Raw genomic sequence first — 6,000 nt, 5'->3', positions numbered from 1 at the left:
ATAGTCAACTATAACAATATTTATCATGGAAACAAAATAAAGCATATGTTGCAATTCAACCAATTAGTACAATCTGCCTTTACTACTAATCTACATAAACTCTCATTTTAATTTAATAAATTAATTTAGATTGTATTAAGATTATTTATCATCTTCTAAATCTGGCACAGTATTCTTATTTGAAAGCCCTAAAACATTCACAAAAACTTCCCATGATAAACAAACAACAGCATTGGCTTCTTTCCCTACAGAGGAACACTTACAAAATAGCAGTTTATCTGTGTGAAGAAGAAACACAACAGTATAGTATCATTAAATCCATACTCACACATTTCAAAAGCACACATATTTTCAAGCAGAAATGTATCACAGACTCACATTCTGCAAGACCCTTTGCCTCTTATGGAAAGAATCAGCAGCAGCCCTAGCTCCTATTTCCCCAATGCTTCACACAGCCAAGCACAGTCAAAGTAGAAACCACATAGCAAGCAACACAGTTGTCTAATCACCTTAATCACTGTTGTCCCCTCTCTCCGATTGACTCAGGAAAACTACCAGACTGCACCACAGTAATCCAGCCACACAGGGGAGTGAAGACATACTTCCTTCCCACAAGGCACTCGCAGTACAGCAGCAGGTGCGATAAACTCTTGTGGCAATGTCTGGTCCTCCTCTTCTTTCTTGCACAACAACACCTGTCCTGTATTATGACCATACCTTCAAAGAAGCCATCTTGTCACACACCAGCACACAAACCACAATCCTCAAGGTGTTTGTATGCAAAAGCAGTTAGGACAGAGCAATGTGGTTCCTTTTCTGGAACTTTCCACACTTTCCAGGTGGGATGAACACTCCCGCCTGCCCTGAAGCCAGCAGGACCGGTGGGCACCGGACAGAGCCGGTCAGTCCTGAAGAGACTGACCCTGAGAAAGATGTGCATCATATAACTCCCCATTCCCTGCTCGGTGCAGCGCTCTCAAGCAGATCGGCTCTCAGTCCCCCCCCCAGCAGCTCAAGCCTGGGGGTAACAGTGCTAGGACAGCGAATCCCTATTTTCAGGCTTTAGCACCGGGCAAAAGTTTCCCTGCAAAAAGGAAAGGGAAAGTGATGCAGGAAGAGCACTGGAGGCAACAGCAGCAGGAGCAGCAGCAGCAGCAGCAATTGAAGCAAACCTGGCAACTGAAAGAGCGATTCAGCCAGCCCCTGCTGCCTTTTATATACTGTACCATAATGCTTCAGCTCTGGCTTTTACCCTTCTCGGAGAACATGAATATATTATTATCCACACAAAGGAGCAGGTTATTGTTTATGAATTACCAGCCTTCCCAGCAACAAAGGCTATTTTCATAAGAAAACTCCATTTCATTTCAGCTCCAATTTGATTACCAGCTAAAGAAAAGGAGCCCTACGGTCAAACCCCCAAAGGATTTTTTTTTATTCATGCCTTTGAATGGGCTTTATTGCTTTCTTTTCAAAGCTGACGTGGAAAGCTTTTAGAGTAAAACATTGACCAAAAATTATTGCGCCACTATTTTGTGCAATAACAGAACTAAAGAGGGCATCGAGCCCTTATCCATCCTTCACGATGTCTTTTTTTTTGGGTGAATTGCAAAAGCTGAAATTAATGACAGGCTACAGCGAGAGGGATTGAGCTTAGGTCTCACAATACATGTCAAATCTAAATGATCACTAACCACTGAATAGAGCATGGAGAGAAAAAAGGTGGGGGGGGGGGCATCTGATTGATTCATGGTTCTGAAAAGCAAGACACCTTGATGAGTTTAGTGCACCACAATTGGTTGCATAGACTTACTGTCATTTAAGCGAGGCACTTCCCAAACATAAAGAACATCCTAGCAAACAGGGTTCCAGTGCACCAGCTATCCCAGGAAAGATTTAGGAAATATGTTCCTGCAACACACACATATATCTATATAGACATCTTTATTAAACAATTACCTGCAAATACTGATATGCATTTTTTGCACATTTGCACACACATATACATACACACACGCATATTATATGTGTCTGCATACTGCACAACACAATATACAGAAAAAATTGTATAAGCTTTTCACAAAACAAATACAAGATCATTGAAATTTTACACACACAGTTTATTTCTTATTCATGTGTGTGTGCATACGTGTACAGATACCCAGGCAAGTGGATAATGGGTTCACCTTGACATTCTTAGAGAAATTGTAGAGAGAGAGGAAAAGGGTCAAGTATTCAAGTATTTGAACATCTAGTAGAAAATACAACATACCATACGCTTTACTGTTGTTTTACTTCAGTTGCACACATTAACCAATTACCTGAGTGTACAGGACGTTCCTTATTGGATAGCAATGAAAAGGATAATTGCTCATTCAGTTCAGTATTTCAAGGAAGGTTATGGGAGGGAAATTGCAATAACCAAAAACAACTTTCATATCATGGGGTGCAGTCAACCAACAGACTGGAAAAAATAAACAAGCAAAAAATAGTGTCCACGTAGTTACAGACCCGGCTGGTGACAGAAAGACAGACAGGCAAGACTGACAAGATGTTAAAGTCGAGTTTTTTGACCCATGGACCCGTCCTGTTCCATGCTTGACTTCATATACATCAGGATAAGGTGTCAGAGCAATGAGGGATAGCACATCTTTACAGGAGATAGCATTTGACAGATTTTGGATGCTATGGAGGAGGAGGGTCTGACAACATAAGAGACCTAACCCAGTTGCAAAAGTGTCATCCCTGTGCTGTCATTATGCCATTCACATGCCTTCAAAGAGAACCCCCCCCATGCCTGCTGATGGTCTAAAATATTCACACACCCGTTGCTGGGGACAGACTGATTATTCATGTCTGAGTTAGGAACTTGACAGTGTGCGTGTGTGTGAAGGGGAGGGGAGAGTGGCTGGTGGTTGGCTTTTGATTCCCTGAAATGTGAAGCCTCTCATGTCCACAATTGTGGCATTAAACATGGTTTAACGCCCGATTCTCCAGTGAGTATGAAAGAGATTATGTGTGACACACTTTCACAATCATATTTATGTACTTTCATACACGACACTTTCATTTCTCAATGGAACTGCTCATCTCTCATTTGACCCGGTTTAGATTGCGTTTCTACTTTGCATTTCTTAAAGTTGTCCTGACGGCATTTTGAAAAAGGAAATAAAATCTGTAAAATACTTTGGATCCTGGTGAAAGGGGACACCAAGTCAAAGAACATGATCTGAAGGCTGTATAACACCAGAGTGAGAGGAGGATCCCGTTAGTTACGATTAAATTGTAACTCATAGATACACACAAAAGAAAAAGGAAGCGGAGGCCTTGAACATACCAGTAAAAATCAAACCCTCTGTCATTCTTATCTGGATTTAAAATGTTTAAGAGAGACTGGAAAAGTGGTGTCATCATAGGACAACTGTCACCGTGTTAGAGGCATTTTACTTGGCGTTGTTGTGATCACATTTATATCAACACGAATGACTAATGAGCCTCCGAGACTTTGCTTTATCATGCCTATGCTCACTTTACTGATGCATCCAGATCAATACCAGCAAGGCATAACCCATACTTCCATTGCGAACGATCTGGTTAACGCACCAGGACTCAAGACATTCATCCATTTTTTCACAGCAAACCGGAGGGAATTCGCTAGACTTAAAATGCCAGATGGAGGGCAGGCTTGGCTCACAATGACACCTCGTACACAGCCAGCCTCCAGAGTCACAGTTGAGAGACAAGACCGTTGACGCTTTCTGCTTCATCCGGCTGAATTGTAGCCTGTCTCAAATCCATTCAGCACCGCCAAAAGAGACTGCCAGGCCATCTGGCTAGTGGTACAGTTTGGATTTGAACCCCTGATCTCAAGGTTGGAAGACTCATCTTGGACTCTGAATCTAGGTGAGCTTTTTTAACCGGGAAGAACAACTGGAAGCCAACTTGAGTGCCTTAAGCCTACTCTGATGTTTGTGGGTATCTGACGGCAGCCACATTTAGAAATGCAGGGATCTTTTTCATTAAACAGTTGAAACAGGTATACTTACCTACCACCGACTCGGGCTTTCCTCGACATCCAGCCACATAAAAACGCAAAAGCTCAACCCCGCATTTATCGCAGGATTTGATCTATATGTTAAGTATAAATCAGGCACACTCTTTTATGTTTTTATGCTCCTTTGTATTTATGCAGGAATATTTAACTGTAGACAAAAGGTGACTTATTCATTATTCATCCCGAACAAGGCAAGTATGGCAATTTGAAAAGGCTGACATTTGAGCTTTTTGCCAACACCAGCAAAATTATATCCTTTCCATTGTAAATCAATGAAGTAGAATCATCGTGCACAAAGGAATTAAATTGCCTTGTCACTTTAATAAGGCCACCTTATATACAACCTTCACCCAAAGCTGTTGTGCAGAAGAAAGGCACATCTTCTACCTCAACTGCTTTAGAACTCTGCTGGCTTTCCAATTAAACGAATGAACACTCAGTCTTTCACTGCCGGCTTCTCTTCGCGGGCTACTGATGTCACAATGTCATAAGCACAAAGGCACTCGGCAGCTCCAATCACATGCATGAAGTTCTGTAGCCCTCTGCATTGTGGAAGTAATGGCACCAATTATTCCATTAAGATCCGTTTGCTCTATTTGTGCCATCATATAAAATAGTTCATTAGTGACATTTTTAAATGTTTTCAGCACCAAGCACCATAACTTTTTTTTTTCCCCTCATACATGTTATTCAATTTCTGCTTTCTTTGCATCATAATAAGTATAAGCCCCCCAAAAGCTGCATTTTTGTGTGGAAGAAGCTGCTTTGTTGATATTGTCTTCATTTGAAATTATTCTGTCAGCATTGTTTGGCTTTTCACACACAAAACCGTGTCCAGGAGAGAAAAAAAACAAAGGAAAAAAACAAAAAAAAAACAGGGCTGCATTCCATGTTTTATGATGTTCCAAAAGTAACTACATGCCAAACGATATATGCCAGCACAAAGAGAAGTGTGTGTTTGTTTGTATGTCTTGGGGGTGTGGGTTTTTATCAAAGTATACCAAAGGATTTTCCATTTTCATTTGACAGGATTAGTAACCATGAGAACAACCTTAAACAGATTGTTTTTATTTGACGTGAACTCAATTTTAACAAATAACAGGAACACTAAACAATTTTATCAAAAAGGTTTTTAGAGGATGTTATTTTTTCTTGCCATTTTTGTAATGCATTTTCTTTTATTAAATACAACAAAGATGCAGTCAAAAACATATGTACAGAAGCCAATTACTGTGTGCTATTACCCTTTCATCCACAGAAATTACAGAAAATGTGTTGCGTTTCAAATGAAGTCATCCTACATTTAAAATCTTCCTTAAAAATGATGTAGTCTCTCCTAATTCAGTTTTGAAACTTTAAACACAATATAGCATTTCACAAATTATTTGCAATATATACACTTAAGACTATTTTTAGTCCACATGCAATATATGTGCTTCTCTTTGAAATATAATGCATCTACGCTGATATTTCATGTGAATGAAATATTTGCATTATTTTTCAGTTTTAAACTTTTTAAAGTTTTACACAATATGATTCTGTGTGGTTTAAAACCTGAAAACAGTCTCCATAAATATCTGCTTTCAAAGCGATTTATGATTTATTTAAAAACTTGGAACAAAAGAAGTGCATAATAGGAGCCGAGCCTTTATAAATTATAAAAAGACAAAAGAGAAGAAAAGATTTAGGCAACACACTGCAGGGTTTTCATTTCACAGGAACGGTTTCCTTGGTATTTAAGTCAAAGTGATTTAGAAAGGTAATACACTTAAAGCAAAGACAAAATTCAACCTGACTCACATGTCTCTCACTAGAACCCTTAACCCAAACACCAGACTTTCCTTTAAACCTGCGGTGATATGACCCTGACATTTTATAAGCATGAACAGACACAATCACTGCCAGTAGTACAGTTATTTCCGATAAAGTGCCAAAATGTACCCTAA

Source organism: Amia ocellicauda, chromosome 6, assembly GCF_036373705.1.
Source record: "Amia ocellicauda isolate fAmiCal2 chromosome 6, fAmiCal2.hap1, whole genome shotgun sequence".
Taxonomy (NCBI): Eukaryota; Metazoa; Chordata; class Actinopteri; order Amiiformes; family Amiidae; genus Amia; species Amia ocellicauda.
The sequence above is the reverse complement of the archived record's forward strand: the minus strand, read 5'-3'. Positions refer to the sequence as shown.